Source organism: Nasonia vitripennis (assembly GCF_009193385.2).
Source record: "Nasonia vitripennis strain AsymCx chromosome 1 unlocalized genomic scaffold, Nvit_psr_1.1 chr1_random0004, whole genome shotgun sequence".
NCBI lineage: Eukaryota > Metazoa > Arthropoda > Insecta > Hymenoptera > Pteromalidae > Nasonia > Nasonia vitripennis.
In genome coordinates, this window is record NW_022279590.1 from 959,209 (window position 1) to 985,562 (window position 26,354).

At 42.6% G+C, this 26,354-nt stretch overlaps 1 protein-coding gene across 19 annotated transcripts in view; it reads right to left on the bottom strand.

Annotated features, from left to right (window-relative positions):
• LOC100113758 (AP-3 complex subunit mu-1) overlaps positions 1-26,354 on the bottom strand; it is an 835,720-nt gene that overhangs the window by 663,901 nt on the left and 145,465 nt on the right. Inside the window, exon 3 of one of the 19 annotated variants that reach the window (XM_032601274.1) lies at positions 23,677-23,980. The exons of the other annotated variants lie outside the window; for them this stretch is intronic. The gene's annotated coding sequence lies outside the window, so the exon portion shown is untranslated. The remainder of the gene's footprint in view (positions 1-23,676; positions 23,981-26,354) is intronic. 19 annotated transcript variants of the gene reach the window in all.

The window sequence follows — 26,354 nt, forward strand, 5'->3', positions numbered from 1 at the left end:
AGAGACTCAGCCAGCGCCTAGATGTCAGCTCCTGAACAAATCAGCCATATTGAAATTTCAACCAATCATGTTTGATAAAACAGGTTAGGTCGGTAACGGAGGCGCCACCGTCGGCAACACTAGTTTATCTCAACCTTTAATCCTACAAATCCTATTCCAAATTATCCATCGCATCCCAGGCCGATAAAGTAAATTACCGATGTTCACTCTGAGCTATGGAGGGGGGGTCGGTAACGGGGGCGCCACCGTCGACAACACTGGTTTATGGGGGGCGCCACCGCTGACAGCACGGTCGACATGCAATGATCTGTCGATAAAACAGGGATCTATTAATATGAGTTACCATGCGTCGGTATTTGGTGGCCCAGAACCCGCATGGACCAGTAGCCGCGCAGCCCCTACTACTTATAATTCTGATTGTTATGCGTCCTAGGACAACCGGGTGGGGTCTGACATAGCCAGCCCAGCCAGACGGCGTATAGCGGTACTTTTACGTCCCGTCGGAGGCGAATTTGTTGTTAGTATTTTCGTGTTGAGTTTCTCCAAAACAGGAAAAACTCCCTGGATCAGTCTACAAGAAAGATTCCCAGGCGCTCTGGGTTAGTGTAAAATAAGTTAAAATGTGAATCAAATACACTTGATTCCTGAGCAGCCTCCTACTGGATTCGTCGCACTGCAGGAAAACTCGCTTCCATCTAGAACGTATGGATCACGTGGTAGCGACAAACCTCTGGTTGATGCGTGTGTATAGCTTGAGTGTAGAATGCGTACTAGATCTCTGCGGCTGGTGTGTGAACAGGCCAAGCGGAGATGTGCTCGAGAAGATAAACTCAGTAACGCGTTTGCATATACGCAACGCTGTAACTGAGTTTAATTGCGCGTAGACGCATCCGAAGAAACCCGAGGGGTACAAGTCTGCATGCGCTAGAGATAGAGAGAGAGAGAGAGAGAGAGAGAGAGAGAGAGAGAGAGAGAGAGCGCGTGCCCGAAGCGAGAAGGCATATGCGGTGCAATCTCGACTCCCCAGTGTATATCCAGCCTCTAAATACGGACGTTGCAAGGGTTGCTCGACCCCTGCTAATCATAAAAATATCTCTTTCACGTCTGAGTATCTCCAGGCCTGCGATATTCCGCACCAGTTTATCACGCAGCGGCCCGGGGACCTTGTCTACGTAGGGCCAGGTATTTATCACTAGGTAATGAACCTTGGCATCAGCGTTGCTGAGGCCGTAAACGTCAGGGGTCCTAAATGGAATGCCGGCGCTGGTCGGTTCGTCACCTGCCGTTGCCGTTCTAACGCTGTGGCTTACGTTCCTTCCAACCTCACCGTGACGGCCATCGTTTGGGATCGATCTTTCTGGAGGCATGTTTGTCCTACTCATGGGTGTCCCTTCACCACTACTCTGTTGCCACATATGCGGGCACATGCGCAAGTGGAGGATGACCATAACAGCAGTTCCAAGAAACGCCAAAAGAAAGGAGGTCATAGACATCACCCTGGCCTCTAAAGACGTGTGGATCGGAGTTTATGGACTGGAGAGTGTTGGAAGAAGTCTCCATGTCAAATCACCAACATATCGTGTTCAGACTTGGCAGACAAAGTACGCTTTATTAGCTCATAAGTAACCCTAGGAAAAAAAACTGGGTAGGATACAAAGAAGAACTTAAGGCTAAGATCAGTTGCTTCCATGTCACATACGGGACGGCGGAGGACATCGATCACTGCAGTAGGATACTAAGGGACATAATAATAAGTTCTTACGAGAACAATTGTGAAATTAGGCTGAAGAGGCCAACTAAGGGCGCTCCCTGGTGGAATAAGTCACTGAAGGAACGCAGAGAGAAAGTACGGCGGCTATACAACGTGTCAAAGCACACGAAGAGTGACAAGGACAAACGGGCGTATAGAGCGGAGTAAAAGGAATATAAGAAGAAGATCAAAAAGGCCGGGGTGGAGGGTTGGAAGCGATACTGCAAAAGCCAAAGCATGTTATCAGGCACGGTCAGGCTATGCACTGTCCTGCAAAACCCGAAGAAGCCACTGACAGACTCGATCAGATTAGATCAGATTAGTTACAGGAGATTGGGCAAAGAATGGATAGTAGGCCCTTCAGGGTCTGATGAAAATCCACTTTCTAGACTTCAGGGGAGGGACGAGGTCAGAAGCCGTTTAGCTGATGGCCCGCGGAGAGGACTGGAAACTGGTGAAACGGGTAACAGACAAGGAAAGGATAAAGTGGGCTATAGGGACGTTCAAACCCTACAAAGCGGCAGGTCTGGACGGTATTTTCCTGGTTCTGCTGCAGCAGGGCATGGAAGTATTAGTCTCAGCCTTGGAGAAATTGTACCGAGCCTGCCTAGTACTAGAATATGTGCCGAAAGAGTAGGGGCAGGCAAGGGTAGCTTTCCTGCCCAAACCAGGTAAGACAAATCACGCGGTCGTACGGGACTGCAGGCCAATCAGCATGACCTCGTTTCTACTCAAAACCCTGGAAAGGCTGGTTAACAGATATATTAAGGAGTTATCACTTGTAGAAACGCCGCTGCACAGCAAGCAGCATGCCCACTAGACAGGAAAGTCAGGGCTTTCAATTACATGACCAGCGAGGGAATTTTAGCAGGTATAGAGGTGCACGCAATACCAGCAACTGTCGCCAGGTGGATCAGCGTTATGCTGAGGACCAGGACAATAGTGGCTGCCTGGGGAGCGTACTCTTGCAAAAGAGTGGTGAGGAAGGGATGCTCACAAAGAGGGGTGCTGTCACCGACACTATGGTGCCTGGTGGTGGACAGCTTGCTCTGCATCCTGAGCAAGGCTGGTATAAACGTACGGGCATACGCAGACGACATCGTCATCCTGATTAGGGGGGACGACGAGGACGTGATGGCAGGTCCAATGCAGTTTACACTGGGCCTGGTAGAGAAATAGTGTAATAAAGTAAAACTGGGATTAACCCCAACAATGTCAGTGTCATGCTGTGTACGAACAGGTATAAAACCAAGCCGATGGAACGGCTTCAACTCCATGGAGTTCCCCTGAAATTAGTAAAGGAGATCAAATACCTGGGAGTCACGCTCGACAACAGACTCAACTGGGGGAAACATATTAAAGATAAATGCGAGAAAGCGATAGGCACTTTCTGGACCTACAGTAGAGCTTTTGGCAATACCTGGGGCCTAGAACCGGATAAAGTGAGATGGCTATATGATGCAATCATCAAATCAAGACTCACTCATGGAGCACTGGTGTGGGGCTACAAATGTGAGTTGAAAACTTACACAGGGGCACTAGACAGGGTGCAAAAATTGGTTATGGGAGGAATTACGGGATCCATGCGAACGACACCTACGGTCGCTATGGGAAGACTGTTGGGACTTCCTCCACTAGACAAGGTAATAAGGGCAAATGCGTGCTGGACGTTCTGCAGGATAGCGGAATCAACGAACTGTTCGGATTTCAAGGATGCAGCACATCTAGGACAAGCATTGCTGCTAATGGAAGAATGAGGTTGTGGCAGAATGGCGAAAAGAATTTATTTCTCTAAGCCATTCTCGATCATAATCCCAGAAAATGAAGAATGGAAAACGAATTCACATGAACTCTTCGAAAACAGTTTGGTGTGGTTTACCGATGGCTTAAAAAATGAGAACGGTGTAGGAGCAGGTGCCTGGGAAAAGGGGGACACACAAGAAATTGTGTGCTTACTTGACCACTATACTACTATACTGCGGTTTTCCAGGCAGAAATTAGGGCCATTACAGAAGCTGCTAAATGGCTGTTTGAGAGAGGCACAGGACAAAGAACTGTAAGCTTCTGCTTGGATAGCAGAGCAGCTCTTATGGCGCTAGACAGTATCAGTATTACCTCAATAGAGGTACTAAGGTGCAGACAGGCGCTGGAATCACTGGTTTAACACAACGTGGTGAGACTGGTGTGGGTACTAGGATACTCCGGCGTGGTGGGTTCCCATGTTGGGGTTAGAGGAGCTAAGGTTAAAAAACTTGGGATCAATTTGCCGAGTTGCCGAATATAAACAAGGGTTTATAAAGTAATTTCTTATGGTACAGGAGGCACAGTACAATGGGCTCCGCCTGAGTGCTCGACCGGCACGCCCCTGTATCCCTACTGACAGAGTTTGTTCAAATTTAAAATTAGGAAAATCTCTGATCGTGTGTATAAATTGATCGCAATCGCTCCTCTCTACCTCACTGCTAGCCAATTTGCTGTCCGTCCGTTTTGTTCACCGTTACGTATTTTCCTTCGAGTGCTTTCTGATGCCTCGAGCTGTTGGTTTATCTTCTCGTGAATTTATTGGTAAGTGTTTGTTTATCAATTGCGCTTCGTCATCTTATTTTCCGTGGAGGCTGCGTCCTTCCCTTACTTATATCTTTAGCGTTTTCAGAGAAGAGAAAGGAAGATGGCTTTTTCTAGTTCGTGTGAATCTGGATCTGACCTCGTGCTTTTGGGCGTCCTTACCCTAGGCGGACTTTTTCGGCTAGTGAGGTATAGGCTCCCGTCGTACCTACGCTTCGCCCTCTGACTGCATGAGGACCGCTGTGGACCGTATTTTGGCTCAAGTTGAGGCTCTGGCCGTCTACCTTGATTAGATGATTGAGGCATGTTGTTCCTTCTGTCCGTTCGGGAAGTTTAATCAGCAATTTTCACGACAGTGCTCTTGCTTATACCGAGTATTTTTCCGCGAATTTATCTGGCTCTCATCCCGTAATTCACGACGATTCCTTTCACGTTACCGTACACATTCAGAAAATTACAAGTCGGTATTTCCGTCTGCCAGAGGTTTGCTCCCGCCTTTCGGATCCGTGCCGTCATTTAAGATCTCGCTTAACCGAAACTGCAGATTACATAATGTTATATGCATAAATACATACAGCATTCGTCATTTCATATTCATCAACACATAGCTTTAAAAAAAGAGCATAGCCTTACAAAGAACTATTTGCAGCATCCCTTTTATCTGGACTAAATCTGCAGATAACATGTTGTGAAATGCAGAAATACATACAGCATACGTCATTTCATATTCACAAACACATACTATTAGAAAAAAAATCATTTATGCACAAATGATTATTTGTAGCAACCCTTTATCTGGATTAAATCTGCAAATAACATATTGTGATATGCAAAAATACATACAGGATACGTCAATCTATATTTACAAATAAATAAATTTCAAAAAAGATCATATCTGCACAAACAATTATTCACGGCATCCCTTTCATCTGGACAAATCTTAAAATAATCGTTATTAATCCATGTGTATACTATATATATATATATATATATATATATATATATATATATATATATATATATATATATATATATATATAAATATATTTATTCCTTCTATTTTTTTTTTATTTTTTTCACAGCTTCATATACATCTGGACCAAGTCTTAAAAATATTTTATGGTAGGTATGTATATTTTCATCATGTACTTGTTTTACAATATAATAGCTTTATATTAATTAAATACATCAAGTTTTGGGGAATATTTATTGCTAAAAACTAAGTGAAATATAATACAATTAAAATTTTGCTTCCTTCTAGAGGAAGCTTTGTAATAGTGAAATTTTCGATTCTCTCAGAAATAGGTTAGAAATCCATTTTGAGTTTTGTACAGTTCGAATCACGTGTTTTTACAAAATGTCCGTATGGATGTGTGTTTTTTTTCTTTCTCGGAGAAGAGGTGTTATGGAAAATCTTAGAAAGACCATAGCGTGACTTTGTTTATAGGGTCGTCGAAACAGCCCCATCTGCAATGTCAGATGTGTATCGGATTCACACCGACTAAACCCATCCTTTTTACGGACAGATGAAAAACACCCAACCGTACCAAGGAACGCTCTCTTTGCCTTTATCGACCCTCAGTAAAGGTGCACCTAGCTCCATCTTCTGTGCCCTTGTTCCCCGCAGTACGTCCGTCGAGTAGTGCTTCGCGGGTGGGGGGGGGGGGGGGCGAAAGGCTTTTCCGCCCTCTTCTAATTGATGTGCTCGTCATCGCGTTTCTTCTTTCTGCGTCGTCCGGGCGTCTGCTTCTTTCCGCATCGTCAGGTCGTCTGCTTCGTGAGGCATCGTCCGGCCAGCCTCTGGATAGCCTTAACTCCAACACGGCTCAGTGACCTTCGTCTAGCTACATTTTTATTCCGCTGTTTCGCCTTGTCTTTGTCTTCTTTTCTCTTCGTCATTTCTAACCTTCTTGAGGATAGTCCTTACGTAGTTGTTTACTGCGTTCCAACCATCCTCCGACGTCAACATAGTTGTCTCTGGTCTCACTCTGGTCTGGAGATAACACTCGAGTTCTTCTCGCTCCATTTGGTACCGCGAACAATCACAGAGAACATGCTACGCCTCTTCATTAGCGTCCAAACAAGCTGGGCAGTTCGGACTATCATCTAATTTAAATCGGTGCATAAGCCTGAAGCATCCGTGCCCGGTTAAAAACTGTATGAGGTAGTAGTTGACCTCCCGATGTTCTCTTCCAGTCTAATACTGTATTTTTGGTATAAGGCGATGTGTCCATCGCCCTTTGTTACTAACATCCCATCTTGTTTGCCATACGGCCATTGTCTTCTTTCTTGCTGCATCCCAGATCTCCTTCTGAGTTTTGTCACTTGTTCTTCTTTTAGTTTGGAATACTTTCTTACCTTCTATCGCCAATAGGTCAATCGGCGGCATACCAGCAATAATGCACACCGCATTGTCCGATACTGTACGGTAAGCGGACGCCACTCTTAGTGCATTTCGTCTGTACACAGTGGTTAGCAATCGGGCATACGATTTCACCTGCATCGCATCTGCCCATATTGGGGCTGCATATAGCATAATCGATGTGGTTACACTGGCTAAGAGTAACCTTCGCTTCTGAGTTGGGCCTCCTACATTTGGCATCAATCGTGATAGAACAGCGCCGACTTTTGCTGCTTTATCGCTGACTATTTCCAGATGTTGTTTGAAAGTTAGTCTTGCATCGATGGTGATACCCAAGTACTTGATGGTTGGTTGAAAAGCTATCTCATGTCCATCTACCGTCAGTTTAATTTCCTCCATCTTCTTCCTACTAGAGATAAGAATAACTTCCGTTTTGTGGCTGGCTAGTTCCAGACCCGTCTCCGTTAGCCATTCGTGTATTATACGGGTCGCCTCTTCCGCTATTTCTGTCACCTCTTCTTTATGTTTCGCTACTACCACTACTGCTATGTCATCAGCGAAGCCCATGACTGTTACGCCTTCAGGTAATTGTAGTCTTGGTACCCCATGGTACATGATGTTCCACGTCGGTGGGCCAAGCACTGACCCTTGGGGTACGCCTCCTGTAACTTTATAGGTCTTGGTACCATCCTCCGTGTCATATAATAGGATTCGGTCCTTCAAATAGTCGGATATCATTTTTCTTATATATAAGGGCACATCCCGTTTCCGGAGTGCTTCGTGTATTTCACACCATTTGGCCGAATTGAATGAATTTTTGACATCCAATGTAACTGGCATTTTGAAGGGGGTACGTAGCTTCCTTTAATTTTCTTCATTACAATTTTGTAAGGTCGACCCCAAGGGTCCTGTTCGACATCATCCTGTAGTTCTTTAAGTCACCGTCGCTTTTTTTCGCAGATTGTCTTCTTAAGCTTTCCTCTTAGCGTCCTTCATTTCTCGTACTATTTTCTGGCCTCTTCCGGTTATATAGTATTTCTTTCTTGCCCGTTGTTCTCTTCTTCTGGTCCGGTGACACTCGCTGCGCACACTCTCAACCTCTTTGTCCCACCAATATACTGGTGGTCGTCTACAATTTGGCACTCTTCTCGGCATGGCCGCGTGACAGGCTCGTGTGATATTACCCATCACCTGTTTCGCTTTGCTGTTCGCTGTCCCCGAGAGTTGCAATTCTTCCAGTGTCAGTAGGAACATCTCCTCATCATAATCCTTCGTTTTCCAACCGACTCTGTTGGTCCTTGTACTCGCGCTGGGTCTCTGCTCTGATTTTCTTACCTCTATTATTATGGCCTGGTGATCACTATTTGTGTAGTGTTCACTCGCGGTCTATTTGTCAATTAAGCCAATAAGGCAACTACTAACAAGGGTCAGGTCTACAATAGATCGTGCGTCTCCTCTTCTAAAGGTGTTAGTGCTACCCTGATTAACTAGAACCAAGTCCAGAAGGGCAGATGCTTTTAGCCGTAGTCGTCCTCTTTGGTTAGTCCTTTGACTGCCCTACTCTACGGCCCATGCGTTAAAATCGCCTGCGATAGTTACTGGCTTTCTTTCCGCAATATCCTGCACGAGTCGATCGGTACGTTAGGCGAAGCATAGCAGCTGTATACGTGTATTCCTGCTATCTTTGCACGAACAAATCCTTCCTCGCTGGTCAACATTTTTTCTTGGAATGCCACGTTCCCACATGTCTAGATTGCTGCTCTGCCGGTGTCCAGAGCCCTATATAGTTCACATATAATGGCTACGTCGACCTCCGTCTCATGAACATACTGGTTAAGTAAATCCTGTGCTGTCTCGTAGTGATTCACGTTCAACTGCACTATCTTCATTATCTTCGTTTCTTCAACTTCTTTACTGCCGCTCGGTATACTGAGCATGTGTAGCTACCAGCAGCATGGTCACTTTTCTCTGTTGCTCCTCTTTCTTGGTAGAGAACGCAGCTCGGTTTGTTTTTACAATCTCTTGCATTATGTCCTTCGACTCCACACTTGTAACAGTGGTTACTTCAATCCTGTGTTACTGTGCAGTTTTTGCCGATATGTCCAAATCCTAGACATTTATAGATGCGAATTGGACGTGCATTCCGCTTTATCTCTCGTATTCTGCATACTACCCAGCCTATCCTGATTTTCTGTTTTGCGATCATCTGCTGAGCCATTTTTGCTGGCATTTGAATAACCGCCGTCTGCGTATCGCCATATGCCTTGCGCACAGACTTTACTGCTGTTTCCTCCACTGCATTTGAGCCGCTATCTTGAAACTCTCTCCGTAGCGCTTCCACGATATCCTCCTTAGTGGTTAGAACATCAAGATCCTTTACTTCACAAACCTCTACATATTGTAGGGTTCTTACGGTGGCACCCTCTTCTAGCACTTCTTGCACCGCTTGTCGAAGTTCCATTGCCTTCCCTTCCGATGTGCGTTGGAGTTTCAAAAGTAGGTCACCAACCGCCGTTTTGCGTATCCTCTTCACGCTATCCCCTAGCATCTTCAGTTTTGGGTCTGCTTTCATCTTTCGCAAGATATCAGCGTAGGACTTCCCGTCAGTAGCTCTTGTTGCACACCGTACTTTTTATGATAAGTGCACGAATAGGACACTTATCATGCATATGAAAGGAATGGTAAATTCGAGGACTTTTCAAAGTAAAACAATGATGTATTAAAAATTTTGAAAATTTTGAAAATATTTATATAGACACACACATCCATCAGATAGGCTCCAGAGTAAGGAAAAAACTACTCCCAAGGGAGTAGTTTTTTCTTGATGCTTAGAAAAACTCGATTTTCCATTCATTTTACATGCATGGAAAGTAGCCTTTTTCGTGTACGTATCATGAAAAATTATATCAAATTTTACTATTAGTATTATAATTTTTCCTATATAGCTTCCTCCTAGAGGAAATGTTATAATAATCAAATTTTTTGTTTCACCCCTTTAATTAATACCGCACCCCTCTCCCTGATTGACTCATGCATCTAACTTACATGCAGATAAACTCTCACATCGTCAAAAGAATATCATACATCCTTACAAATATTTTAGAAAACATGTTATTATCTTCCACTAGCGGAATAGGAGAAAGCTAAGTGCCAATGACGTGGCAGCGGTTTTTTTTTCGGTGACCTGAACGATTTAAGTTCAAAGAACCTTCTTACCGTAAAATTGAATTAACTCTTATATTTTTATGAATTTTCGAAAGTTTTCACAAAATCGACCAAAACTAAAATTTTAATATAGTGTAGTAGATACATGAAATTGCGTTTCTTTAAGAAAAATCAGTTGGCGGTTCCTTAATAATTTTGTCAGGTTTGTCGTATGTTAATATTGGATGTTTTAACCACACCTGCGCATACATTGCGACGTTGAAAGTTATAATACTAGTATTAAGATCAAGTGACGCAGTAGCGCCACAAAGGCGAGTTTGAAAAGTTTACGAAGCCGCGGCGCCCGCGCTACTATTTACTTCTATGTTGAGGTTCGCATTTTTCATTACAAAGAAATAAATGCATTTCTTTGTTGTCTCTAATATATTTCGACTTATATCATGTTAGGACCGTTAAGTTAGCCACAGCAAGTGTTAGGACCGTGAAGTTGGCCGCACAGCTATATACAGATGAATATTGCTTAATTGTCATCGGTTTTCTGCATGCTCGCCAGGCTCGCTCAGATGTAGTTTTTAGTGTCTAGGTGTAGAAATAATTCGAGGGTGGTGTCTAGGTGTACGGGGTAGCCGATGACGAGGTCTAGGTGGTGCGCTCCGTAATTTTTTATGACTAGGTAAATACACCATTTGGGAGCCCCTCGTAGAAAATATACCATAAGATATGGCCGGTGACTAACTACTGGCCATATTTTCTTAGCATAATATGTCGACATAATATGTTCACATCATGTTGAGTACTTGACTCCACCAATGGGTTTATAACCTAAAATCCATAAACTTGATAATCAAATTTTTTTTTAAGCAGTAAATTTTAAAATCATTTACGTTAAAAAAAAGGATTTAACAATAAATTTTGAAAATACACATTTAGTAACTTAACCTTGAATATTCATACTGTTGAAAATAAAAATCAAGCAGGGTATAGCTTCTCACGGTGAATGTATTTATTAATACAAAAAGGAACAAGAAATTAATACGAGTATGACAGCGTAGTCAGATGTCAGTGAAGCGTTCGACTGGACAACTACTCGCTTGCTCGATTCGGTTAGAACTAACTGCTATCCTCCGCTGAGGGTATTACAATACCTCGGTGATGCGGTCCTACGACCGTAAATGTAAAACTGGTTAATTGGAACTTTATTCGTATTCTTCTAGGGATCTCTTCTCCGCTCGAGTGCCACCGGTTGTCTGCCCGCTTCTGCGTCGTGGCGATGCACGGCGAGGAGCGGTCCCGAGCGCAAAAGTGCACACGCTGCACTTTTGCGCGTGAGAGACTCTCGGCTCCAACGCTCGCAGACGGTTCGGGGAACGAATCGTCAGCGGCGCAAACCGTCATCGGGTAGCGATAAGCTCGCATCCGTGACACGTCCGGGCCGTGCTAGCGAACGTCCCCGTAGCCGAAAAAAACAGGCTTAAATGAGCTTTAATTGAAAGATTTTAATTTAGATGATAGCGAGCGGTGGACCGAAAGGCGCGCGCAAACGTAGGTGTGGCGCTCGTTCGCTTTGCGTCTAGTGTGCGTGTGTAAATGTTCGATTTTACTTTGCAATTCTGAAATGATTTTTTTTTTGTTAAACAAAATACAAATTCTACAATTAATAGGGATGCCAGCGCTTGTTGAGCGCGAGAGGAAGTGCATTGGATTTCTATTAATTTCTAATTCTAATATCTTTGCTTTTGTGTGCGTGAGTGTTTGTGTTGTTGTCCCGATTGTGTAGCTAAATGCGGCCGCTGCCGCTTACAAAAGTGTTTAGAGCTCCCCTTTTTTACATGAATCTTATTTTCTATAACTTACACAACAAAAGTACAAAATAGTGTGGAACTTAGTTTCCAAGATTATACAAATAGAAGTAAAAAATATTAGCCTCGTGACTTTATTCTATAAGAGATTATATATGGTAATTATAGTGTAAGAGCTACAAAATACAGTACATCGACCTTGAGGCCTTACCTTATCGTACAAGAATTGTTGCTTATCTATTATGTTGTTTTCATGGCCTGGTTTTGCCAGGAGCTGTAGTTGAAACTGCGATTATAATATGCGGTTATGATATAAGGGAACATTTCGTTTATTTTCCAGCCCGCCGTTTATCTTGCGCGACTGTAAACCTTAAGACTAACTTAGGATTAGGATCGCGAGGTCTCGCATGACCTTGTGCCCCTTTTTTCCCAGCTTAGCTTTCCATTTTGCTTTTTTTGATATTATTGCGTATATTCTTAATAACTATTAGCGCTACTACAACTAGGTGCCGAGCCCGGTGCGTATTCATGGGAAGGGACGTGATGTTACTCCTTCCCCGGAAGCCGCTAGGTGTGCGAGCAGCGATAGCGCGATGAGATGTTGTATTATGCCGCGCGGCAAGGTGGTGTTCTATTTTACGCACCCGAATACCGCCTTTCTTAACTCGACGCTTTACTAGAACTTAGGAAGAAAAGAGAAAGTGAAAATAAGATGCTTCTTATTCAGCTATATTTTCAGAAGACTGAGCTCTTCTCTCGCGTGAAAATTTTCGAGTTTGCTCTAGAGCGATCAAATTTTCTTGTTGCTTGATTAAGCAAGCAAGAGGATTGTTCGCGTGTCGGCGGTAAATTATACATCCGATTATTATTCCACTAATTACCATTAAAACAGATGTTAAAGAAAACCCGAAAATAGAGGTATATTTACCTAGATTTCGTAATTCAAAATTCGTTGATTTGCGCTGAGCGATTTTGCGAGCTTTATTAGCTATTTCGTGAAGCATGGCTCCGGCTTTCAGGCTTTCTAGATTTACCCCGTGCAAGCCTTTGACTCGATTGTCCGCCTCGATTGCAATCGCTTTTTCTAACTCGGCTTCGGCATGAGCTGATTCATTCAGCACCGCAAGAATTTTCGATACGTTGATCTGTACTGTTTCGAAATGAGAATCGTTTAAGAACGAGGTGATGGAACGTGAAGCTGTCAGGCGCGCATTGGCGGTATAAGCTATGCACCCGGGGCGGAGTTCGAGTATCCCGATACCGTTGATTTTATCGGTAATATGTTCCGCTCGCAAACGAAGATCGACTCTGGGGTCCTAGTTAAGAAGACCCAAGCGTTGGCTTTATGTAGCCGTAGCCAGAATGAGTCTCTAAGCTGTCTGATGCGTATATCGCATATTTCGGGGTTGGCGATCTTTTTGCCGGCGACGATTTTTATTTCGCAAGCAGTGTTTTCGCGTATCTCGCGGACTGGTTCCGGGTCTACAACGATCCTTAGTACACCTAATTTTCGAAGGCCCGCGACTTCCTCCGGCAGGAGCGGCATGTACGCCCGGTTCGATTCGCTTACCGCGAAATAAACAAACTCGGGCCAGATATAAGCGGCCAGATTCGGTATGCTAAAAACATGCTGGACTGTCGATAACGGTGATGCCTTGAACAGGTTGAATTTTTCCATACTTAATAACGGGATTGCTATGTGGTAAATTAAGGAGCCATTCGAAAATACGACTGTTAATTTTGAAATTTTCATTATTGGAATGGTTGATAAACCTTCGGCCGGGATTGGGAATCGAGCATCTGTTACCGTGTTAGCAACCGTTGTAGCTGCGAGTGCAATGGTCTCCACAGGTATTATTCGCGGGAGAATAATGCCCTTGGCGGCAAAAATAATGGCATCCGTTAGCGTTTCGGTTTCTTGCCTGAATTGAATAAGGCCATCTTTAGTGCTTGAAATTGCACTTTGAATGCTAATCTCTCTGTCCAAGTTCGCCGTCTTATTGCCTAGGATGCCAGTGGCTGCCTGTGACTTTACCATTTTCTCGTTTAGGTCAAATAATTCGCGTTCAACTATTTCCGTTTGATTCGCAAGTAATGCTGCTGTCAGGCGCGTGTCGCTGGCCACTGTCTTTGTAGAAGTTCCGTAAAGAAATTTATGCAGAGTGCCAACGAATGGCAACAGGGATCGGCGGGCACGGCGCGGCTCTTCTGCTGGGCTGTGAACGGGCAATAGATCTAATACTCTTTCGGCCTGACGTGCCGCTGCTGTCGCTTCCTCAAATAAATTTTCATTTGCGCATCTCCACCCACACGCCCTGCCGAATTTGGCTATGCGACTAGGTAGTTCTGCGCTTGCTCTAAAATACGGTGTTAAATCAATTTTTTGTATAATTTTCCAATCAGTACTCGATGTAGCTAATGGCGCGATTTTTTCTGTAAGTAAGCCTAAATTTTTATCTAGAACATGGATCTGTCTGCTCTTCTAGCGCTGCTGCTGCGCAGATACATCTGAAAATTTATTATGCAACCTTGTTTACAATTTAGCTAATTGCGAATGCTCGGCTCTCCGGCGGAATACGACACGCGTCACGATTGTTCAAATGTTAGTAATTTACCCGTTTTTTTTGTTCCTCTTTTGCGCGGCATGTCCGGTGTCGTGCAAAAAAAAAAAACGCTTATTCTTCGGGATCGCAGGATGATTCGGCAGCCAGTTTCGCAATTTCACATGGCCTTTTCAATTTATTAGCGTGCACTGTTTTGGTTGTTCTGTCATGCTGTATCATGATATTATTAGTGTTTCTATTAATGCTTATGATTTCAAAAGGGCCTCGGTACTCTGTGCTGAACTTGCCTTTCTTAGGTTCATTTAAAAGAAATACTGCCTCACCCTCGCGAAAATGTTTCGCGTTTAACTGTCGATCATAATACAATTTGGAACGATATTTAGATTGTACTAAGTTCAACGCCGCGGCTGTTTGTAGATCGGTTAAATTTGCTACCATATTTTTAATATAGTCATTATATGAGATTTTGTCGCTACCGAGGGGAAAACTAGACGGCGTACGCAGTTTTACGCCGAACACGATTTCGTGCGGTGTGTACCGCGTGCTCTCGTGCTCGGTGGTATAGGCATGCTGACATATTGCCGTTCTCTCATCCCACTCGGACGCGATTTTCACATATTTACGAAGATATTCAGTTAATGTGTGGTGCATCTTTTCAATCGATCCATTGGATTGAGGATGGTAGGCCGTCGTGCTGAATTTGTCTATTCCAAAAATTTTTGCAAGGGTTGCTAGTACTTTATTTTGGAAGTGCGTTCCCTGGTCCGTCAGCATCGCTGCCGGCGGCCCGAATACGCAGATTACTCCTTCTGTCAAAGCGCGGGCGACCTCTGTTGCATTCGCGTGCTTAGTAGGGACTAGAATAATATACTTCGATAGCATGTCTTGAATTGATAGAATATATTTGTTACTACGCTCTGTTGTTTCCAGCGGCTCATAGAAGTCTATTACTATCTGAGCGAATGGCAAACTCGGCGTGTTACTGATTAGCAGCGGTTGACGCGTTTTAACACAAATCAATTTGTTACCTATGCAGGTTGCGTATCGAGCAACAAACTGATTTACGTCGTCTCTCATGTTTTTCCAATAAAAATTTGCAGCTATTCTACTGAAAGTTTTTGTTCTACCACGGTGGCCGCCGATGGCCACCTCATGATATTCGCGAATTAACTTAATGCGATCTCTTACGGGTGGAACCGGTAGATTGTTTTTGTATAATATAGCTACTAACGGTTTGTTCATAAAAACGGAATCAAAAAGCTCCGTAAAATTTATCCATTCCGACAGTGTCAAAAGCTCTAAGTCTCGAATTATCGCTGGGCTTCGTATCTCTTTTTTTAATAAAACGTTTTTTAGGACTTTTAAGCATTTAAGGATATCTGATTTTAGTGGGCGCGTATCGATATATTCTTTAATATATAGGCCGATTAAGTTAAAACCCTTATGCTCTGTGATATTTACTTCGCCTAGCTTACAGGCTTTTTCTAAAATCACTTCTATGTTTAAATACCCGAGTTCTACTAAAGCGTTTTGTACTTTGGATTCTAGGTAATTGTCGGCGGATACCAGATACAATAGGTTTTCTTGGAAGCAGAACGGGTGTTCATTCAGCGCTTGTAAGTGAACAAAAAGTGGTGGTTCCTGTACCTCTGGTATCGCCCAAGGGGGCTTTTCCCGAGGCTGTCTAGCCCTAGCGACAACGCAACGCTTTAGTTTGTTGTTGGCTACAGCGGCCTCGATCGCTGCCTGCGCTTTTGCAATATTGCTCTGCTCAGCGTTCTCGCCAGCGCTGGCGCCACTTATCCCCCCTGTCAGCTGTGAGTCTACTGATAATGGTGCGTCCGCGCTCAGCTTGCTTGTGATACTAGGAGTGTTGACGGGCGGGGACTGAGGTGGGCTGACATTAATAGACATTTTCTTAACCTCGGGGTGTTTGCCGGCTTGGATTGTTTCTACAGCGCTCGTTTATTTTTACCTAGGATCGGCGATTTTGAGCCCGCGTTCTCACCGTTATCCGAAGAAGGGTCGTCTCGAGGGCGCTCCACTGTGCTTTCAAGTGGCAGCCTCTAAGATTTAAATGAATTTGTTTTTTAGGATTCCTTACAATTATATGCAGAAATGTACGTACACCTTTCGGGGGTTTGAAGTGTATGCATATATCTGTGTCAAACATGTTAGCGAAAAAAAACGCGCAGTCTACATTTCCATATTCTGATTCTGATTCTAAAATTCGTTCTGTTTCCTCCGGTTCACCGCACGATTTTAACAGAGGTGAGGAAGCTAAAAGTTATCTTAATTGCAACGCTGATAAGTCGAGGCCCGACAGTTTTAAAAGCGAAAAAAACAAGCCTGGTGGAAATCCCGGTATATCACCCGATCGTCTAAGTGTGGCGCGTGGCTCGGCACAGCGCTTCTTACGCAGGTATGTTTGTATTAGAGGGTTTTCTCGAGCTAGCGGAGGAGTCTACGTCCGATGATTCTACTTTCCTTTCGTACTTTCTGGGAATATCGTCAAAGTTTTCCGGTGGACCGATATCCTCAAAATCGGGAGACATACCCCGATCAGCGATTTTGTGAAGTCTCAATCCGGGAGAGGCCGATATGTTTTCAATTATTCTGGGCTTCGGACGGTTCAGAGATTCTTCGCGCACACGTGTCTTATCAGAAGCTTTATCAGCGACTCTTGCTTCTTCAGCCTGTGCGTCGTCGCACTCGCTGGAGCTCGCGTTACATCGGTCCGCCTGACTTGGTGTTGCTTTCCGCGGCTTGCGCTGATTCTTAGTAGTCTCGGATTTTGCAGCGACGGATGATTCTCGCTCGTAAATTTCGCACCGTAGGCCTTCTTTCCCCTTAATATCTCGCCTCTCGAAATTCACGGCTAGTTTCGCCTTACGATTAGCGCCTGACCACGGCCATGCTGCGAGTAAGCTTGGTGATATCGCGTCGACATCGAGTTTCTTTTTCTCGACCCTTTCTTCGCGAGCTCCTGACTCTGTTTGCTTCGCGGAATCTTCTAGCATCGCCAGAGGACTTTCGCACGCTGCGACTTGAGAAAGCTCTGCGGCGGCGTCAAGTTCCGTCGGATCTAATTTATTTTTTTCAAGCGATGCATTTAGCGACGTGTTGCTCCCTAACGATGGGACTTTATTGAAAGTGAACGTTTGTAGTGGCTCGGAATTTTCTCGCGCTTTGCCGAATGGTGAAACAGGCTTATCGGAATCGCTATTGCTTGAATCACTCGGATCGAACGACTTGCATAACTTTTGGCTTTGTGAAGCATTCGAGCTACGTAAATTGCGGCTCGCGGGTTCTACGTACTTAATGAATTTTCGGAAATCTTGCGGCAAAATTATGTTTTCGCTTGAGCTTGTTGACAATTCTGAAATTACTGAAGCAGCTGGCGAGCTTGATTCCGATTCGCTTAATGACATTTCTTCTTCCGCGATTTGAACTGCTTTCTTTGATAACGTGCAAAATTCAATTGCTTGCGACAAAATTTTTCGCACACGTTCACGCTCGGTTTTAGGTAAGAAGTATTTGTTCTTCTCCCTTCTTTTTAGCGTTACGTTAGTTAGAATACATTCAAAACGAATTTTGCCGCAATAATAAACGGCTGAGAAAGATCCGGCGTTTTCAGCACGGGCTCTTCCGCCATTAATTTCGACAGCTCGTTGAAGGCAGCCTGCTGCTCTTCCCCCCAAATAAACTCGACATCCTTCCGAAGGAGAGAATATAAGGGATACGCAATTTTCGAGAAATTCTGAATGAACCTTCGGTAGTCTGAATAGACCTAGAGCCTGCTTCAGCTTATGAGCATTGGTCGGTACCGAGTACTCGGCCATTGCTTTTACTTTTTCCGGGTCTGTCTTTATCTTTCCGCCCCCGACTATATGTCCGAGCACATGAGCTTCTTTCTTTAGAAATTGACATTTTTTAGGTTCAACAGATAAATTAGCGTCGATTAAGCATTTTAGTATTATCATTTTTACCCTTGGGGGTATAGTAACTTTTTCGTCCGTATCGAAGGGCAAATTTTCTCCGCCTAACTTTAAACTTTGGCTTGAAGCGTGGACACATCCTTTATGTGCGTCTGTTATGTCCCAGCCGATTATCCCCGAATTTTCTACCGGGAAATCATCTGGCACTATGTGGACTTTACACTCCAGCCCGTGAAGCTTGACGATTGCCTCCCCCAACGTGTACGAACATCCAGGTGTAACTCCCTGGATTTTTATAATACGGCTCGCGTCAAATGGATAGCACGGGGCTAATTCGCTCTTTTTTACTACTGAAATATCGGCTCCTGAATCCGCGTAAAATTTTCCTTGCCTCTTCCTCAACTGGGGGCAAGATACGTTCACGATCGGCGGTTGTCTGCCGGCCAGCAAGAATCTTTCGCTTTTCATCATCGCGGTTATCGCGGCTATCGCTATTAGGATTGCTCTTATTATCGTTCTTATTCTGATTTTCGTCCACGTTGCCATTATCGTTTTGCCTACGCCGGGTGCCGCTAACTCGAGTATAATGCGGTCGCTTAATTATCTTTTTGGCCGCATGGCTAATCAGGATGCGATATTCTATGAGCGTATGGGTGTTCGAATTGCAATTTATTTTCCGCACTCTGGTACGCCGGAACTGCCGTGCCCGGGTTCGTCTGACAGTAGGCGGGCGCTTCGATAAGTTTGATCTCTGTAGCAATCGCCAGACGTACTTGAGCCGCAAGTTTTACAATCGGGCTTGCGCTAAATGTTGCTACCCTAGCGTTACGCTTTCCTTCGAATTCTATTGCGAATCTTATTGCAACGTCTATATTTTGAGGTTGCTTGCTGCGGACCAGATGGTCGAGCGGCGGTTTTAGGCCAAATAAAAATTGCTCAAGAACGTCCTGCTCCGCTTGGCGTAACCTTGACTCTCTATCCGCGGTTGACAGATCCGGCGCCGACCCGACGATCGTGCGTAGCCGATTGTAAAGCTTGCCGATCCATAGTCCGTACTCTCCGGCGGATTCTCCCGGATTTTGCTCGACCGTGCGAATTTCGTTGTAAATTTGATCAGCGATACCAATGTTAGCATAATGCAGTGTTAAGTCGCGTAAGAGTGCTTCGACCGAGCTGTAGCTAGCCCGGTAGCCTTCCGTGGCCTTGCCTTTTAGTCGGTTAGCAATGTGTAATAACAGAAAACATTCGTGCTCCGGGCCGTATGTTACCAGAACTTCTCGCACTGCGTTACAAAACAAATTTACACTATTCGGATCCCCGCCAAAATATGGAATATAGTTAACCGCTTGGTGAAACGTCATACGCCTAATAGTCGCGCTCCCGTGGTTTTTATTTTGGCTCGCTGTGCCCTTTTCCATGTAGCAAGGCTCGAGGATCTCCGCGGACTCGTCGTCCGAATCGTCCGACTCGTCGTAAGAATCGTCGTCCGATACAGCATTTGTCGCAGATCTTGACTACTTCGTGTCTCATTTTAACGTCTCTAGATTTGTTAATTCAATTTATTTTTCGCGATCATGGAACTCATCTCCACTGCAGTAGCACGCGCGACTAAATTAACCTTGTTCCTATCGGACGACTCGTAACACTCGCTACCCGAACGTGATTTTATTGTGCGGCGGCTTCTGCGCGTTGAATAGCTCTCTGCTCCCGAGCTAGAATTGCTGCCAGAGCCGTACTGCGGATGACTTGCAGATCTACAGCCAATGCCACCTTGAGGAGCTCGATTCTTGTTCCGCGAAGATGAGTGCTACTGCCGATAGGATAGCGGGTTGGGCTGCGCTAAATCATCTTAAGCTAAATGTTCTCAAAACCAAAGCGATTGTACAGGGTTCCCCCTAATACATAAATGCTTTACCATCTGTAGCTAATACCTCTATGAATATAGGGGGAGCCCGGGTCAGCTACGAATCATCTGTGCGCAGTCTAGGGGTGGAGCTTGATTCTAAATTAACCTGGAAAGAGCATGTCACACAATTGTGTAAGCATGCTCACTCTCTAATGTATAGACTATACTTCTTCAGAAAAAGCACCACTCATAATCTGCGCAAACATCTCGTGCAAGCGCTTCTTTTTCCAATAATAGACTATTGCTCGCTAGTATACTGTGACCTAACGCAAGAACCGGACACTAAACTGCAGAGATTAGTGAACACGGGAATCCGTTACATCTGTGGTGTAAGAAGGGACAAGCACATCACCCCTTACAGACGCGAGTTGCAGTGGCTTACCACCGCCGGACGTAGGAAGTACTTCATGGCTTGCTTTCTAAGAAAACTTTTCAACACAGCGGTACCATCATACATCACTGCCTATTTTGACTTCCAGGTCGCACTTCGTCCTGTCAGGGGTGAGGTGACACCTCTGGACATCCCAACCTTCGCTACAGAGACGCTGAGGAACTCATTCCACATAAGCGCCTCATACCTATGGAATACACTACCTTCACAGTTCCGCGACAATAGATCCATTACACACTTCAAGAAACAAGCCAGACACTACTTTTTCACCCTTGAAAACACATAGCTTATTATTTCCAGTCATCTTAGTCTCACATCATTCAACATCATAATTTATTACTTTACTACGTATTTATTTTTCATAAAATTTTGTACAACACATTGTACAGCAAAATAAATAAATAAAATATAAATCTAAAATCTAAATCATCTGAGAGTACTTCATTGGCTGCTCATTATGTAGGAAAAGTTATAAGTAATAAGTATATAATTGAAAGTTTAGAAACATAGCTGTATCAAAATCCGTTTTATACATGCATCAACTATCACAGGTAAATAAGCATCTTTTAGAGGGTATTTTACTTGTTGCCCAATTAACTGACTATAACGATCATCATCTGAATTAACAGCAAGAACTACATTTTCCAATAGAGTATCTGGCCTTGTTGTTGCTTAGTTTCAATGTTTCACCTAGGATTTTAATAGCAAGGTTAAACTGATTCTGGTACTTGTACAAGCATGCATATAAACTATTACTTTATTACTTACTTGAATGAAAAGTTACTTTTCTGTCATAACCAGGTACTTCAAAATCTGTTTTTGTAGTAATCACACCGTGCTCATGGTAAAATATTCTCTCGATCAATTAAAACTTGCCCCCAAAGTCTTTAACTGATTCTCTATTGTAGTTCGTTTCTTTTCTTTCCATTGGTGCCTAAGATCTAAAAATTCATCTTTGCTTTACTTTTCAACAATACCTTGCGTTGCTATAATAGCGTGATCTAAGCTTGGTACCAAAAGTATTGAATAGTTTTTCATTCGATGCATAAATAAAAAATTAACACTTGTTATATTTACATAAATATATTGTTTGTCAGATAATTAAAAATTAATGAGCTATACTCACCACCGGGCATAGCAAGTTGTCATACATATTTTAAAAGTAATTTTAGGTGTTTGGTGCGCAAAGTGCTTGTCTTTTATGGAAGCTCTATTTACAATAAACTTTCTCACAAGTTGGTCATCATCTAAAAGCACTGCATACAATTTCTATCAAAAAATAAGTGAACAATGGTCTTATGTTGCCTGCTTACTACAGATATCAGAAGCTTATAATTAAACCATTTTTTATAGTGTGCCGAGTATTTGGGTTTAAACGCATTTTGGACATTCATATAAGTGCCATTTTGAACCTTACAAATAAACTAGTTTTGAATCTTCATAAATATATACAAGTCATCTAGATAAATATAAAATCCAATAGTGAACGTGTTTACAAAAGTTGATCCAACATCTATATCAAAAGAAAAATGATTCGTGTTAACAATTATATTTTTATGATACTAGGAATGAACACTGGTAGAAAATCTACCATTAGTGTTGGGCGGCACACTGACATCTGCTAATATTTTATAAGCATGTAATATGGTAATAAATCCCTCAAAACTATTTTTTAATAAATATATTAACAATGCTCAATGTCGTCATCATTGGTTTGAATAATGAATTTGAAGAAAAGTTCAGTATAAGAGTCAGTGAGTTTGTCTATCATTACAATGCCATTTATTTGCATTATAAAAAAGCTATACAACTGAAATTTTACACAGATACTTACTATGCTACCCAGAAAACATGTAACCTACATGATTATGATTTAACTGTTTTCATTCATATTTTCACATCGAGGCCCATATGAATTTTTTAATTTAGCGTATCAAATTTTGCTTATAGACAGTTACACAGAAACTACCATCTCTAGCACATTGTATTTCTGGTTATTTTTACATGAAGAAAGTGATAAGTATTTTATCTTTTTTGTCAAGGAATTAATTAGAATTTTGACTTTTAACAGTTGTGAGAGATTTTGAGACCGATACCTGTTTCTCCATTTTTGCATTTTCTCATTCAAAAACTAACAGGTCTAGAAAGCTCATATTTTGCATATAGATTTCTTTTGTGATTGTGGAAAAATATTTAAAGTTAAATCAACGTTAACTTAAATACTTTTGTGTTCGACTACAACACCCATGATAATTATTTAGTCGTATAGCATGAGTTTGCATTAACATCAGTGTCGGAGTCGAAATCAGAAGTTTTTCGGTTAAGGTCGATTCAACTTTAAATATCTTTTCACAATCACAAAAGAAATCTATATGCAGAATATAAGCTCTCTAGACCTGTTAGTTTTTGAATGAGAATAAATGCAAAAATCGAAAAACAGGTATCGGTCTCAAAATCTCTCACAACTATTAAAAGTCAAAATTCTAATTACCTAATACGTTGACAAAAAAGCTAAAACATTTATCACTTTCTCCGTGTAAAAATATGCTAGAAACCAGAAATACAAAATTGCTAGAGACAGTAGTTTCTGCGTAACTGGCTATAAGTAAAATTTGACCTGCTCAATTAAAAAATTCGCATATTTCTAGGTAACATAGAAACTGGCAGTGTCATATTTTAGTTATCTAGTAGCCTTTTTACAATTCAAAGAGCATTGTATAATGTTAGACTTAAACTTACTGACTCGGATACTGAACTTTTCTTCAATTTTACCTCTTAAACCTCGCCGATGGCGACTTTGGGCACAGAGACACAGTATATCTTCAAACTCTTTATTCTTTTAATTGAACTTCTCACTGACATTTAAAAAAAAACTAAATAATATTCACACACTTTATTACTACTTCAAATAGGGTTATGGTGCCACTTTTCAATACACATGTTGTAATACTACACACTCTTGGTAATGATTAATTTTGACTAAAATTTCTTGCTAGTTATATTACATATATTTTATCTGTTATCAAGGTTTCCACATTTTATTTTAAACACTTCAAACATTTCTACGAGGGTTATGACTGTTTTGAGGGTTATGAATTTAAAGCGCGGTTCTAATCTCGTTGGCTAGGCAACCAACCAGCAGCCAATCAGAATCACGTATTAAAGGCTTCACAACAAAGGCCATCATTTATTAAAGAGAGGATTAGGTATTATATACTATAATTATGATATTTTACCTTATTTATTAATACTTAGTGTAGCTTCCTCTTGCAGCAATGACTCTTTGCATGCGACGTGGCATTGAGTTGGTCAGTTTAAGGAAATATTCTTGAACATTTGTCAAATCTTGCCAACTTTGCTGAACTGCTGCCATTAGTTGTGTAACGGTTCAACTTACCCCGGGAGACTGGATAATCAGTCGGTTCCAGGATCTGGATAGGGGAAAGGGGTAAGAAAAAAAACTGTTTTTATATTTTTAATAATAACAAATATATTTCTTAAGTAAAGAATAGCAATTTGGAATCAGAAGTTAAATCCCGGCTGAAACAGAAATCAATTATGCGTCTTGTTAAAAATATTTCGCCTTTACAAATAGAATTGTTTAAACTAACGCGGTTAACAATTTATAAGAATATGTACGCGATTTCGTTACAAGAATGATTCGGTGTTTGCGGCTACGGTGCTTCGGTACGGTGGCGGTATGACGGATCGATGGCGGGTTTTGAGGTTAGGAATTCATTCGGTACGGTGGAGTCGTGTGCGCACGTCTACATAGATCCGAATGTGTCGCGCAACAACGATCTCGACCGCTCTGTGTGCGCACAGTAACGGCCGGGATAGTGCAGGGGTTTTGAGGTTATCCCTCGGATTTGTGGAGTCGTGTGCGCACAGCTTCACAGATCTTCGTCGCTCGTCTCGTTCCTCTCTTTATCCTGTGTGCGCACCGAGATAAAGCGAGTCGTGAGATGTCGGCGTAGGGCTGACTTTGTCGGTTAGGATTTTTACGGTGGCACCGGGTATCGTCACGTGTGCTCACTTAGACGAGGCTCGATGTCGCTCGGGTGTTCCGGGTTGTCTCGTGTGCTCACGACGGCAATTCGGAGTTTCGGGTTTCGGTTCGTCTACCAAATCGTCACGTGTGCTCACGAGGTGACTTCGTCGGCGCAGATCTATCTCTCGCTGTTCCCTGTAGTAACGTGTGCGCACGATGCTACCTGGAGTGGAGCTCGAGTAGAACTGCTTATCGTGCCGCGCGATCCGCCTTATAAAGGCGCGCGGCGCGGATATGTATGGGTGCGTTCACAGCGCACCGCGTACGCCGCTCGCGCCACCTAGCGCGTCGTCGCTGAGTCGCTCGCCGGCTGCCGCGCTCCGCGCTCGTGCGGCCTCGCCTTTCGTTGCGCGCGCGCTCGCTGCGCATGCCGTGTTTATTGCGGTCGCCTTACATGTGCGAGACTCGTGTCTCGTCACAGTTAGTTTTCGTTTACAGCATTCACTGGTTTCCAGTCTTTTACCATCCTTGCCCGCATATTTTCAATATAATTTAAGTCTGGTGACCTTAGTGGATGATTCAATCGTTGAATCCTTGGGTGATCATCATAACACTGATTGACTATGTGGGCTCTGTGCACAATACTGTTGTCTTTGATGACATGCACGATATCTTTTCAGGGTAACAAGCATTGATTTCAGGCAGTAGATGATTGTTTAGCAGCTGCACGTGCAGTTCGGCATTAAGTCTTCTGTCTATAGAAACTAGTTCACCTGCTCCATCGCCTGATATCCAGCTCCAATAAGACTTTGTATGACGGATACTTCTTTTGATGAGTATAACGTTAAAAATAAATAAAATAAACTTATAAATTTGTAAATTGAGTGTGCATTGTAGTCTATAGACTGATTTTTCTTGCTTATATTGCAGGTATATAATAGTTAAGCAATATAAAATATAAAGCTGTTTTAAATAAGAAAGAGGCTAAAATAGATAAGAAGATTGAGATGGATTTATACACGAACTCTTCTTAAATCACTAGCTGGATTATTCGTATCTTCTTCTTCAAATCTTTGTATCCAATTTCGCACTGTCATCGTCGTACAGTTAAAATATTGCGCGATTTGAGCAAAGCTGTCTTCTCTCTGCCACAACGCGCGCATTGCTCTTAAATTCGCCTCATTTCCGTGAAACGGCATTTTCGAAATTGTAGATAAAAACAGATATAAATAACGTAAAATTATAACTGCGTATATTATTTAATCACACGTGCAGGATGGCGAGGAAAAACAAAGCGACTGACACGACGACATTTTAAAAACAATTGAAAGATGAAACTTACGAATACAATTATGTATTATATTTTATATATTATACATTATATTAAGCATAACCACTTTTTCTTCGGTTCTCCAGTCTTCCGGTCCTTCAGGGTCACACTATTATATCATATACATTATATTAAGCATGAACACTTTTGCTCCATTTCTCTGGTTCACAAGTCTTTCAGTGTAACACTATCTATATTCTTAATTTTATAAGTACTAGAGTGACCTTTTTGTAAGTCGCATCTCATGTGAACCTCTTTTACAGTGCGCGCACTGTAAAAGAGGTTTACATATGTAACAATATCTACTTAAAAGTAACAATTTCAGATTCATCTCACCGATTGCCGTCTTACAAAAAGTTCTAATGTGAAACAGTATACATCTACACTTAACCTAATAGTACAAAGCATAAACTGCACAGCTTTTCCATTCAATCAGTTATTGCACTCCAAACTTCGGGCAATATGGAAATTGGTGTAGTCCAAACTGACTTGCTAATGTTCCGTCCACTATAGTTATAAAATCACGTATTTTATCCTTCCGAAGGAAAAGTAAATTAAAAATATATAGAAATTATATTTTTGAAATATTTTCA